The following is a 14,542-nucleotide window of genomic DNA, read 5'->3' on the forward strand; positions in this document are numbered from 1 at the left end:
AGTTCTCCAACTCCCCACCAGATTAGCTAGACACAGAGCACTGATTGGTGCATTTACAAAGCTTGAGCTAGACACAGAGTGCTGATTGGTGCATTTACAAACCTTGAGCTAGACACAGAGTGCTGATTGGTGCGTTTACAAACCTTGAGCTAGACACAGGGTGCTGATTGGTGTATTTACAAACCTTTAGCTAGACATAAAACTTCTCCAAGTCCCCACCAGATTAGCTAGACACAGAGTGCTGATTGGTGCATCCACGAACCCTGAGCTAGACAGAGTGCTGATTGGTGCATATACAATCCTCTGGCTAGACATAAAAGTTCTCCAAGTCCCCACCTGACTCAGGAGCCCAGCTGGCTTGGTCTAGTAAATCCCCTGCCAGGGCTGCGGGCAGAGCTGCCCGCCAGTCCTGCACCATGCACCTGCACTCCTTAGCCCTTGGGCAGTCGATGGGACCTGGCCAGCGGAGCAGGGGACAGCGCCCATCAGGGAGGCTCGGGCCTTGCAGGAGCCCACTGCGGGGAGTGGGGGGCTCAGGCATGGCAGGCTGCAGATCCCCGAGCCCTGACCCACAGGGAGGTGGCTGAGGCCCCGCGAGAATTCGAGCGTGGCGCAGGCAGGCCAGCAGTGCTCAGGGAGCCGGTGCCCCCTTCCGCAGCTGCTGGCCCAGGTGCTAAGCCCCTCACTGCCTGGGGCCCGCAGTACTGGCCGGCTGGCCGCTCAGAGTGTGGGGCCTGCTGAGCCCACGCCCACAGGGAACTGGGGCTGGCCCGCGAGTACCATGCGCAGCCCTGGTTCCCAACTGTGCCTCTCCCTCCACACCTCCTGGCAAGCAGAGGGAGCCAGCTCCAGCCTCGGCCAGCCCACAGAGGGGCTCCCACAGTGCAGTGGTGGGCTGACGGGCTTCTCAAGCGTGGCCAGAGCGGACACCGAGGCCTAGGAGGTGCTGAGAGCGAGCGAGGGCCGCCAGCACGTTGCCACCTCTCACCAGCACTTGGGGAAGCTGAGGTGGGCAGATCGCCTGAGGTCAGGAGTTCGAGACCAGCGTGGTCAACATGACAAAACCCTGTCCCTACTAAAAAATGCAAAAATTAGCTGGGCATGGTGGTGCGCACCTGTAATCCCAGCTACTGGGAAGGCTGAGGCAGGAGAATTACTTGAAACCAGGAAGTGGAGATGGTAGTGAGCCGAGATCATGCCACTGCACTCCAGCCTGGGTGACAGAGTAGGACCCCATCTCAAAAAAAAAAAAAAAAAAAAAAGAAAAGAAAACAAAAGAAAAAGAAATTGCCTCTAAATCTCTCATCTCCTCTCCATTTTTTCAAAAAAGTAACATCATAGGAACTTAATTAAAGTATTACTGATAGGTTAAGTAAATTATCCAAGTCACTCAGCTAAGAAGCATTGGAACTAAGATGTGAATCCAGAGCTCTCTGGCACCAAAGTCTGTGTTTTTCTGTTTACTAGCACTTCCCAAACTTTATACAGCTAGATGTGAATTCCACTAGGTATTAGTAATGTTGTCCCTCCAAAGGCATTCATGATCAAGGATGTTTGGGAAATAGTAAATGTACTTGATTCCTTTGAAGTTCACACTGTGTCTATATTTAGCAAATTAAGACTCTAAGAAGCTCTGAAGAATAGGAAAAAACTCTGTTTATTTGGCTTAGCTTAGCATTTGGGTTTCTGCTCCTTTCCTGGTTAAACACTTAAAGCAATTGCTGTAGGACGGAGAAAATGAGACACTGCAGTGCATCAGTCAGAACAATGAGAAAATCACGACAACTGCTAGACTTGGATACAAGACAGCCCCTTGGAGCCAGAGTTGCTGTCTGGGACAAAATGATCTGCTTGAATCTAGAAGGTAGTATTAAGAACAGTCTCAGGAATAGAAAATGTCTTATGGGGAGCAGAAAAGGTTTTTTTAAAAGGGAGAGAGGTCTAAGTGGAAAAGAGCCCATTTAGCTGGAAATACTGTGTAGTTATGGTGTGTAAATGGGCAAAAAGAGACTAGTTAACAAAATATTATCAGGTTATAATTTTATACATAGTAATAATTGAGTCTTTCGTTACTTTACAGATCAATACCAATGAGAGAGATTGACTCATTTCCTAGGCTGACCACCCATCTCAGTTTGCAGGACTTTCAGTGCTAAAATTGAAAGATAATTTACTAAAAACTGATTATTTGCAAAGATTGTCACTAACACTCAGGTACCACATCTATGTGATCTTAACACGTTTTTAAAGTTCATTCAATACATTAAAGGAAAGTTCATTACACAGATTATCGATAGTGTAGTTTTGATGTAGAGTGAAGCATTCTTGTGCATTAGATGTTAATGGTATGGTTTGGGATCTATCAGAGACACAACAAATATTTATTCTTAGCAAGTCAGAGAAGAGGGCAGTGTTGTTAATCTGATATTCACCCCTTAGTAATATAGGCCTGGCCCAAGAATACCTGTGCCAATTCTACAGCTGATAGGATGGATCCACCAGGGAGGCAGAAAGCACCAAGATTCAAGGTTGTAGCTGCCTCCAGCAAATGGGCAGCCACAAAAGTCCATGATGCAAGTCTAGAGAGATTAACAGCCTGCATCCAGTTGGCTTGTGTAGAGGAATTAAGGTGCATGCAAAAGTAATTGTGGTTTTTGCGTTGTTGGAATTTGCCATTTTATATTAGAATACATTCCTAAATAAATGTGGTTATGTTATACATCATTTTAATGGGCATGCCTCCCTTTATGATTTTTTGCTAATGACTTATTACTTGCTTTTTATGTTTATTTTAGACTATGGAAATAATGTTAGAGAAAAAGCAAATTCAAGCGATTTCCTTATTGGAATTCAAATGGGTCGTAAAGCAGCAGAGACAACTCGCAACATCAACAATGCATCTGGCCCAGGAACTGCTAATGAACATACAGGGCAGTGGTGGTTCAAGAAGTTTTGCAAAGGAGAGCCTTGAAGACCAGGGTAGTGACCAGTCATCGGAAGTTGACAATGACCAACTGAGAGCAATCATCAAAGCTGATCCTCTTACAGCTACAAGAGAATTTGCTGAAGAACTCAACTTCGACCATTCTATGGTCTTTTGGCATTTGAAGCAAATTGGAATGATGAAAAAGCTTGATAAGTGGGTGCCTCATGAGCTGACCTAAAAAAAAAATCATCATTTTGAAGTGTCATCTTCTCTTATTCTACGCAACAACAATGAACCATTTCTTGATCGGATTGTGACATGCGACGAAAAGTGGATTTTATATGACAACCAGCGATGACCAGCTTGGTGGTTGCAGTGAGAAGAAGCTCCAAAGTGCTTCCCAAAGCCAAAAAAAAAAAAAAAAGGTCATGGTCCCTGTTTGGTTGTCTGCTGCCCATCTGATCCACTACAGTTTTCTGAATCTTGGCAAAACCATTATATCTGGGAAATATGCTCAGCAAATTGATGAGACGCACTGAAAACTGCAACGCCTGCAGCTGGCATTGGTCAACAGAAAGGACCCAATTCCTCTCCAAGACAACGCTCGACTGCACATTGCACAACCAGCACTTTAAAAGTTGAACTAATTGGGCTACCAAGTTTTGCCTCATCTGTCATATTCACCTGACCACTCGCCAACCAACTACCAATTCTTCAAGCATCTCGACAACTTTTTGCAGGGAAAACACTTCCAAAACCAGCAGGATGCAGAAAAATGCTTTCCAAGAGATCGTCGAATCCCAAAGCAAGGATTTTTATGCTACAGGAAAAAAGAAACTTATTTCTTATTGGCAAAAATGTGTTGATTGTAATGGTTCCTATTCTGATTAATAAAGATGTGTTTGAGCCTAGTTATAATGTTTTAAAATTCACAGTCTGAAACAACAATTACTTTTGCACCAATCTAATAGAAGGGACCTTGGCCCTGAATTGAAATGAAGAGCAAAGCTTTAGTTCTCAGGCAGCAGTCAGCAAGAGCAAAGGAGGGCTGGTTCTCAAAGGCAAGGCAATCCATTGTCAGGATGGAGACATCACGGGGGAGTGAGAGGCAGAGTGTGGACCAGCATGCTGGGGCCTTGCACCCTGATGGAGGGCAGGCCGCGAGATGTTTACCAACATAACAACAAGCCATGGACCATCTCCAAGGACATTTAGCATTACATTTTTCCTGAGTGTGATGAGATCAAGGGTCCCAGGTCCTTTAAATACTCTCTATCTGGGAAAGGTAGTACTGAACATCTATGTGGGAAGATCATCAGAACCAGACAGAGGAAGAGGGGAAGACAAGAAAAGGCAAAATGGGGTTCACTAATTGCCAAGTGCAGCATCTCCTCCTTCAGTTCCTGAGGGTTTGGGAGTTCTGAGAATGGAAGTGCAGAGAGGCCAATCCTGGAGTCACAGGAGGTTTCCACCCACTCACTCAGTGGGTTATGTATATGGAGTAAATGTAAAATATTGCATTAACATGTCACCGTCTTCTGCTCCCCAATCTCAGTTCTGCTGGAGAACAGGTGCTGGGGGTGGGTAGGATTCCTCCTGGGACAAGGGCTTGGAGACTGTGGGACTTGGGCACAGAGCTCCATGTCACCTGACATGATGGAGGCAAATGCCAATAGGTGTTTTATCCCTAAAGGGAGAGGAAACGAAGGGACTTGACAAGGCTGTCATCCTTTCTCATCAAGTAGAATGTCTTTTACAATGAGGTCAGCAGTCTATTTATTTTCCAGTTAATGAAAGGTTTGGGGTGGGGAGGAAGGAAGCTGTGCTGTGTAAAATTTTGGTGTTGGGGTTCACAGTCCTGCACATTTTTTGAACCCACATAAAAACACATCTGATTTGAAGTAGGCTGGTGTTGAAATATGATGCTGTGAACCACACCACCACACACGAAAACCTTGTGGAATAAAAGGCCTTGTAAAGTTCCTGTTGAAATACTATGTTTTGTACAAGGGCATCTTATAGAACGTTTCAAATGACTGGAGGGGAATTACAGAGATTAATCATCTTATAAGCACCAATTAATGTGACTGTATGTTATTGGTGTCTCACTGGACAATCAATTTTTAAAAAGAAATAAAAATTTCTGGGAGCTACATTGCTTTGCTTCAGCTAGTGACTGTTTATTATTCCTTGGCTGAACTACTTGCTGATTTATATCCTTAAAACTGAATCCTTACAATTGTTTCCTTTATTTGGAAATCCAGTTGTAGATTTAATACTCTGCAGTCAGTTTTCTTAAAGGGAAGATCTAGAAACAAAGAAATAATAGAATTTCCCAGAATCGACTCTGTAGATTAAGTTCTAAGTGTACATTCTTTGGGCATCTACTTCCAGGTCTCCTTTCACCCCCAGGCTTCCCCTGTTACTCCAAATTCGTGCACTGAGGTCACACTTTTTGCTACCCTTTTAAGGTAGATAATCCTGGGGTGTTACTATCTTTTTTACTCTCTTCATCTGTTTTCTCTGGACCATCTACTCAACAGCCATTGCTTCAGCTAACATCGCTAAACTGATTACTCCAAATTTATAGTTTTACCTCAGACTCTCTCTAAAGCTCTCAACTGCCTTCTTGATACCTTCCCTGAGAAGTGTCATTGGCACCAGAAATTGAACATGCCAAGACCAGACTGGTCATCATCTACTTCTCTTTTATTCCCTACTTCAGGAAATGACATCACCACCAATTGGCTGGCCAAGCCAGAACTTTGTGAATTGTTTCAGACTTTGCTGTCCCTACAAAATTACCTTCCACAACAAGCAATTTTTTATAGTCTACAGTGAGGGTCTCATAAGAGGTCCTGCAAATTCCCTCCTGCCAAGTGTGGCCCCTGATCCTCCTCACACTAAAGCACCAGTGTTCTTGCAGTGCTAAAGCACTCTCTGGGTCATAGTGTCTTAGAGAAAGACCAAAGTGAAACCTTCCCCCACCTCATTTTCTCTTCTTCTTATCAAGATATGAGCTCATGAGGACAGAGGGACTTCTGAGGATAGCTACCAAACTGCATGCATAATCATTCCTCTCTTCTAACTGCAAATGTGTTTCTTGATCAAGCTGATCATTCTGACTCTTTAAAAGATGTTTTAGGCTGTCGCTTTCTCACACATGTTCAGAATGTCTGAACCACTTTGGGTTCAGGCTAGGATGTCAATCTTGGATGTAGATAAATGACAGGTGTACTTTGAGGCTCTAGGCAGCACCTGGATATCCTTGTTTACCAGGTAGGTAGCTATGATTCAGGGACTGGTTGGAAAATGATGTTTACCTGTCAAATAACAGCAGTTCAAGTAGATTTCCTCATACCAACAACGCTTTGACATCTCACATCAAAAACTCAGAAAGAGGCTCCTTTCCCAAGATGCCTGGAAGTACAGCTCTTTGCTAAGCAAAGTCATTTTAGATGCAGTTCTTTAGCGAGCTCTGCCAGAGCTCTGCCCACTAGAAGAAAGGATTATGAACACTTACTTTGTATGATGTGGTCTTGAGGCAGCAGTAATTTATCCCTAAGGCTCTGTTGAACAAGGGCTGTGTCACCCACTAAATAGGGACATGTGAAAACGTCTATTGCTCATATTGTCTGGTGATTTCACTTCGAGTCGTTGCTGCATTTCAACCAACTTTCAAGTGACTTTTTTGTTCTTCAATAATTACCCTAAATGTTACACTATTATCATAAAACAAAAGACCTGAGAATCCTTTCTGGCATTTTTGTATGAAACTAATTTAAGCTTTTCAGAAATTTGTGGCCCTTTCGTATTAACAAATACGTAGCATCTTCAATGCCTCAGTCATTTCACAGCCATATATTGAAATATTCAACTTAAGATATTTCTAATTAAATGAATGAAAAACTATGGATACAACTAACTAAAAATGGCTTTTCTCTGACAACTTTACTTGAATCACCATACTTTTAAACAAAGGCCATTTCATTTTTCCTCCCTGCTTCTTGTATCAAGTTTAAGAATCAATGCCAGCATTTTTTTCTTACCTTTGACCATTTCCTCCTCTTTAACTCAGTATCTCTTCCTTTTGAAGTCCATGATGTCTGATTATATGACACCGCCCCACATCCTATCTCTGCCTCTGTTGGTCCTTTATCATCTCCATGTTTTTGAAGAACAAGAGGGCCACGTGCTCAGAGAATAGAGAGTGGATTATGCCGGGTAAGTTGGAGATGTTGGAGGGCTAAATCATAAGGACCTGGTGGGCTGCGTTGAGAACTTCGGTCCTTATTTTAAAAGCAGTCAGAAACCTTTTAAGGTTCTTAAAAGGGTAAAATGATACCTGATATGGTTTTTATTTTTTTGGAGACAGGGTTTCACTCTGTCTCCCAAACTGGAGTGCAGTGGTGCGATCTCGGTTCACTGCAACCTCCACCTGCCAGACTCCAGCAATCCTCCCAACTCAGCCTCCTGAGTAGCTGGGACCACAGGCGCATGCCACCACACCTGGCTAATATTTGTATTTTTGGTAAAGATAGGGTTTCGCCATGTTGCCCAGGCTGGTCCTGAACTCCTGGACTCAAGTGATCCACCTGCCTCCACCTTCTAGAATGCTGGGATTACAGGCATGCACCACTGTGCCCAGCCAAACTGATGTGATTTTTAAAAGACCACTCTAATTGCAACACAAAGTATGAATTGAGTCAGGTAGGAATGGATATGAGGGAGCAATTAGAGTTCAAGGCCGTAAACAGCAAGAGGATGACAGTGACTTTGACAAAGGTAGTAGCAGCAAAGGTGAGCAAAGTGTTCGGAGAAAAAATGGGCAGAAGTTGCAGATTATTTAGATGGGGTTCAACAAAGAGAAAGAAGAATCTAGGATGACTCCAGTGTTTCTGCAAGGAGCAACAGAGGGTGTGGTGGTGTCGTTGCCTAAGATGGACAACACAAGAATGGAGCAGCTTCTCCTGGGAGTGAGGGCTAGCTCAGATTTCCTCCCCATGAACTCTCGCAACACCTGCCTGGCAAGTTCTAACTGCTGCTACTGTTCCCAGACAGGTAAGTGTCACCATGGAAGATAATGCAGTAACTGGCTGCACTTCACATACATCATGTCCAATGCCCGCTGCTCCTCCAGGCTCTTTGGAAACGTTTTTACTGATTTCAAATTAAATCTTATTCCATTTTTTATGTTGTGTTTTTAAAATGTTTTCACTCTTCCCATACTTCCAGTCCTATCTTTCCTTCTCAGTTTTAACCAACCACTTTGCCTCTTAGTTTACTGAAAATAATAATAATAATAATGATAATAATAATAATAATAATAATAATAGAGGCCAAATGATGTGAATTTCTCAAATTCTCTTATCCCTACTTTAAAATTTTTTGGAATCTTCCATCATTCTCTTTTCTTTCCTGTGACAGATGCGTCCTTTTCTGCCTTTTAAGCCACATTCTCTACCTGTGTTTCTGATACTGCTCTATTCCATTTTTCCAGCACATTGTTTCAGAGACCATCCCCAATTTCATATCTCATATTGAGGCAAAATAGTTTTATTCAGAACCCAGTATTAATATACTACATGTAGAAAATTTGAAACTTACAGAAAGGAGCAAAGATGAAAAAATCACCTATAATCTCATAGAGAAAATCATTTTTAATTTCTAATTATTAAAAAATTTCTCTTTCCATTGGTTCCCTGTCTCCAGCCTGAAAACATGTTTAGGTCTTCTCTTTTCTGAAGAAGACTCCCCTCAGTTTTTCTTTCCTTTCAAGCTACGAGGAGAGCTCCTTCACAGCCCCCTACTCTCCTAGCACTTTACCTAGAGAGCTTTAAGATGCTTCTGGAGTGACAAAGACTGCTCCAGGCTCTGGAGTCTGAGCTATGACAATGAGCAAGACACAGGTGAAACTATACCTGTATCTCCTGGACCTGTCCTGTTTCCTCACTGCTCCAGCTGGTTCCTTCTGGATCTGGGATTTTGCCTCATATGTGTATGTGACTGTCCCCGGCCATTACCAGCTCGCTGTGTTCCCACTCCCTGTCTGCCACATCCAATCCATTCTCATAGCTTCATTTATATTTCTGTATGGGCGATTTCAAGTTGATACCACTAGGCAAGACCTCTCACTGGAAGCCAGAAAAACATTTCCAACTGCACTCTGAATGCCTCAACAGGGTGTCTCACCAGGAAACTCAACACATCTAAAACTAACTTCATTATCTATTCTGCCAAACCTATTTCTCCTCTTGCATTTCCTGTTTCCATTAGTGGTACTATATATTTTTTTCAGCCAAAGTAGAAAATGTGGCGTCATCTTTGACTCTGCATTTTCCTCAATTCAAATCAAATGCTATAATACTTTCTTAATATCATATTAATTACTTATTTGTTTCAGGCACATTGCTAAGTATACATGAGGTACATTTTTGCAATTGATTTTTCAACTACATGCTGCGTTATTCTTATTTTACAGATTAAAAAACAGAAACTTTGAGGTTCACAGCTAAGTGACAAGGTCAGTATTTGACTCAAGCCCGTTTGTTTTCAAAGCTAGTGTCTTGATATGTCTTTTCAATTTATCCTCTCCTCTCTGTTTCCATTGCTGGTGCCCTAGTTCTGGTCACTGTGGTAGAAGCTCTGTCAGCAATCCCCAGTTAGTCAAGTCACCTTATTAACTATACTCTCCCATCCTCTTTCACACTGGTCACTGAAGGCTGGTAGGGAGTGATACGTTGGGTTTTCCTGGTTCCATCAATTTATCTGTGAGTTTGCAAAGAAACACTTGTATTTTGTTTAGAAACTAGTCTATGCAGTTGTGCTTATTATGTTACAAAATTTAATTAAGTACTATGTAAACCAATGCATATGAATGTAAATGACAGCTCTTCCTATGAAAATTAAATGGAAGACTTTGGAGAGACTTGAAGAGAGTGAGCAGCTTAAAATATTATAATCCAACCAAGTATTGGGAAAGGGAAACCAAAAATGGTTGTGAAAAACGGTGTAAAAATGTCTGGAAGATTCTGCACTCAGATTGCCTTTGGCTGCAATTTAACAAAACAGAAACAAAAATGTGAATGTAGCTTATACAAGAAAAATGGTAGAAAACTCTAATTAGCAGACCTGTATTCAAAGTAAGAGTCTCTGCATTCTGTCATACAATTACTGGATGAATGTACCCACATATGTCTTAGGTGAAAGTATAATGTGTAAGAGAAGTGTGTATCATTTTATTCCCTGCTTTAACAATTTTTACAAATGATTGACCACATTCAGTTCCCAATTTCATTTATCAAGAGACCTTCTACCTTATCTCCCATTATCTTCCAGACAGTAACAATACCTTTTATCTGAACCTCTAGTCTTCAGTCATCATTTCTCCATTCAGTTAACAAATATTTTTAGCAGCCTACTTTGCAGACATCATTAACCAGAATTACCTGCTTAAAACTCAGATCTATGCCCATCACTCCTTTATTCACAAAAACCAGATGACTTCCCATTGTCTACAATGAAGCTGAAAGTACTCAGAATACTACAGACCGCAATGATCTGATTTCCCCCAACCTTTTTGGCCTCAGCTCCTAAGACAGCACTCCATACGCCCTGAGCTTCAGTCATTCATACTCTTGCTGGTGCCCACATACACCATGCCTTTCAGCATTCATTCAGAGAGCACTTGTGGTGAACTCCACACTGGTATCTCACATACTTTAACTCACTGTTGAAAATAGTCGTTTATGGTGGGAAATATATTGTTCATAGAAATTATACCTCAGAAAATGCTGAAAGAACTGAATAAATATAATTGAATAAATTTCAAGTTGTAGTGTCAAGAATATTGCACAACATACAAGGTGGGTTGGGTGAGGAAGTGCTAACTTGTCTTCAATAATCAGAAGTTTAGATTTTCTTCATACTCAAGATAATTTAGCAAAGGTTTAAAAGTCTGCATGGAATGCTCCCTGGTGTCAACTCAGGAAAAGTGCCTGGTTCCTGGGTGACAGATATCAATGGACTGTTGTGTCATTGTCCTTATAAGTCTTCTCTTGCCCTCGTTCATTCTTACCCTAGGAGGCTTTTGCCTGTGGATTGTCTTAGCTGCCGCTGATGCAGTGAACTCTTTAAATGCCATTGAGCCAGAGCATCTTTGTTAGCTCTATTCTTCTCTTTTCAATTGCTTTTGTATGTTTTCACTTGGCAAATCTAACATTCCAGAGTTTAAAACTGAACTTCCCCCGACAAACTCATCATCCTCTGCTTTCTGTCTGTGGAACCATCATCTCCAAGGTGTTGGATTTATCCATGGCTCTTGGGTGGGGGGCATGATTTGCTCTTTGCTCTTCCTTAGCCCACGACTAGTTGACAATTATTTCTTCCCATAAAGACTGAATGTTTAAGGGCTTTGAAAACTGTAAGAGGACTCAGCCCTTTATGGTCCAACTACTCAAAATATTTGTCTACACTCATTGTATTCATTTTACCTCCTGTTCACGTCTCAACCAGAGTAATATGGCTCCTGTCCCATAAACTTTACTGAAGTTGTTCTCATCAAGGTCTCCAATCACTTTCTTAGTGCTAAATTTAGCAGCCATCTTTCAGTTATTAACCTAACTTGTTGTGGAGTTAGATATTTAGACCAGTCTTTCTACTTGAAATGAATTCTCAGCCTCTATGACACCTCTCTACATCTCAGGCTGCTTCAACATACACTCCTTTTTAGGTTCCTGTCTTCTGCCATTTCAAAATATCTGTCTGTTCTTCACAGTTCTAATTCTTCTTGTCTTCTCCCTCTACACACTCCTCTAGCAATCTCCTCAGTTTCCCAGGTTTAATTACCACCACGATGACGATGAACACCGGCTCTGTATCTCCAGCCCTGTTATTCATCTGACCAGTGAAATGCAGCTATCTAACTGCCTGTGGCCATCTCCTCTTGAATATTTCACAGGTACCTGGACTTTGATCTGCCTGAAACTGAATTTACAAAAATGCAAGAGTGCTCCTCCTCTTACTTTCCCTATCTTAGTGAATGCTACCATTGATTATCCATTTGTTCAAGCCTAAACCATAGAAATAAGTCTTGACTCCCCGTCTTCCTCATCATCTTTCCAATCAATATCAAAGCTGTGTCAATGATACTTTTGAAAAATTTCTGAAATCTATCCACTGTCTCCATCACTTCTGCATTATTGTGGTTCAACCCACGGTAATATCTCCCATAGATTTCTGCAACAGTCTTCCAAATGGGCTCCCTGCCTCCATGCTGGCCTCTCTCCAAACTTTTCCACACGGCAGCAAAATACTTCTGTCTTAACATACACATTTAACCACATCACTTCCCATCTTTTCTGTTGATGCCTCTGCGCTGCCCTCAGTGTTAATTCTAATCTCTTTCACACAGTTTAAGGAGCTCTTTGTGGTCAAGCCTGCTCTCCTGCTGAGACCCTCTCTTGCCACTCCCTCACACTCTGTTATGCATCTTAAGTTTCCAGACTGCTCAACTTCTCTGCCTGTGAACTTTGACCATCCCCATGAATCTGTTCCCCTCTATCAGGCTCTCCTCTCTGCCTATGATCTCTGCCTATGATCTCTGACACTTCCCCCTGCAAATTATTTATTCAACATATTTTGAACACTGATTATGTCCCAGATGCTATTCCAGGCCCTAAGACCACCACAGGGAGCAAGGCAGGCCCATCACTGCACTCATAAGGCTCAGTGTCAACTGGACAGATGGACAAGCACACTTAGGTAATTGCAGATCTTTATGATAAGGGGAGACAGAGGGACCCCCACGAGCTTGGATGAAGGTGTCTCACTCAGGCTGGGAACAGAAGGCTGCTTCCTAAGGGCAATGTTATTTAGAGTGTTAGACTTGAGACAGAGAAGTAGAAAGGTAAGAAGCCAGCAACTTTAAGAAAGACTTTAAAATGTACATCATTATGATGACTTTAATTTTTTCATTTTCCTTCTCACTCTTCTTAACTCTTGTCCCTTTCACATCCCAGTCCATTCTTTAAATAAACACTTTGGTTGATTCTTAATGTACCCCTAGAAATTAACTATTTTTTCTTCATTTGTGGCAACCATGTTCATACAAGCACACCCTGGCCTGTGGCAAGCCCACCAGCTCCCCTTCTTCAAGTTTCTCCTCAAGGTAAAAATGAAGAGACTTCATCATGTACAATAGTCACATCATCTTCCATCTCTTGGAGAAAGCTATCAGCTAAGTTGTAGCTAACTAGGGCCATGCACAGGTGTTCCTTTTCATCCTTCTGCTGTACCCATTTTCCAATTGCCCATCTGTATTTCCACATTTTCAAATTGTCTACAATGTCAAATTGTCCAAATCATTTATCTAAGAGGTAGACAACCCATGATATCCCTCCTTGGTCCAAAATGATACAGCATAGATGAGGTTTAAGAAGGCTTTCCTTATAGCTTTGAAGTTCATAGCAGACCTCAGGCTCTCCAGATTAGCATAATGGTGAGGTTTCTAGACTTTCTTTGAGCTTTATTCTAGGCCAAGCTTCTCTAACCCGTGGCCCGTGGGCTGCATGCAGCCCAAGATGGCTTTGAATGTGGCCCAACACAAATTTGTTAACATTATGAGACTTTTGTAGTTTTTTTTTTTCTCATCAGTTATCATTAGTGTTAGTGTATTTTATTTGTAGCCCAAGACAATTCTTCTTCCAATGTAGCCCAGGGAAGCCCAAACAGGACACCCCCTGTACTAGGCCACAACAGTACCTTTTACATATAGTAAAAATTATTAATCAACTAATCTTGTCCCACAAATCTCTTACCTTTCCACTTTTAAAAATACATAGCACATTAAAAAAAAAAATTAGTTCCCTGAGGAATTGTTAGTTTACATAGCCCTCCCAGTCAGTCAAATAGTGGTCCCCATTTTAAAAGATTTTAATAAGATAAAAAATATACTAGGACAAATTTGTGGTTACCCCACCTCCCATTCTTCCTGTGGTAAAGAAGAGGGTGGCCTTGGCTGGGTGCGGTGGCTCGTGCCTGTAATCCTGGTACTTTGGGAACCTGAGCCAGGTGGATCACCTGAGGTCAGGAGTTCCAGACCAGCCTGGCCAAAATGGTGAAACCCCATCTCTACTAAAAGTACAAAAATTAGCCGGGTATGTTGGCAGGTACCTGTAATCCCAGCTACTCAGGAGGCTGAGGCAGGAGAATCGCTTGAACCCGGGAGGCAGAGGTTGCAGTGAGCCAAGATCGCACCACTGCACTCCAGCCTGGGCGACAAGAGTGAGACTCCATCAAAAAAAAAAAAAAAAGAGGGTGGCCTTACCTGTGATTAGTCAGTGGCTGCAGGTGACTCTGCCTTGCATGGGGAAGGTCATTATTTTCCTCAATCACTGCTGCCTGAAGATTCTAAAGCAGTGAGAGTGCTTATGTATAGCAGGAAACTAATTACTTCATTTCATTCTTTTGTTGGATCATTCTTCTACTCACTTGCAAATAATCTTCCCTTTCGTTTAACAGCGTCTCTCTGAGGAGATCAACAACAGCACATTCATCAAAAGAGCTGCAGTAGGATCCCAGGAGACGATGGAAGGCTGGGACCAGGGGAGCCAGGCT

Source organism: Gorilla gorilla, chromosome 10 (genome assembly GCF_029281585.2).
Source record: "Gorilla gorilla gorilla isolate KB3781 chromosome 10, NHGRI_mGorGor1-v2.1_pri, whole genome shotgun sequence".
Classification (NCBI taxonomy): Eukaryota; Metazoa; Chordata; class Mammalia; order Primates; family Hominidae; genus Gorilla; species Gorilla gorilla.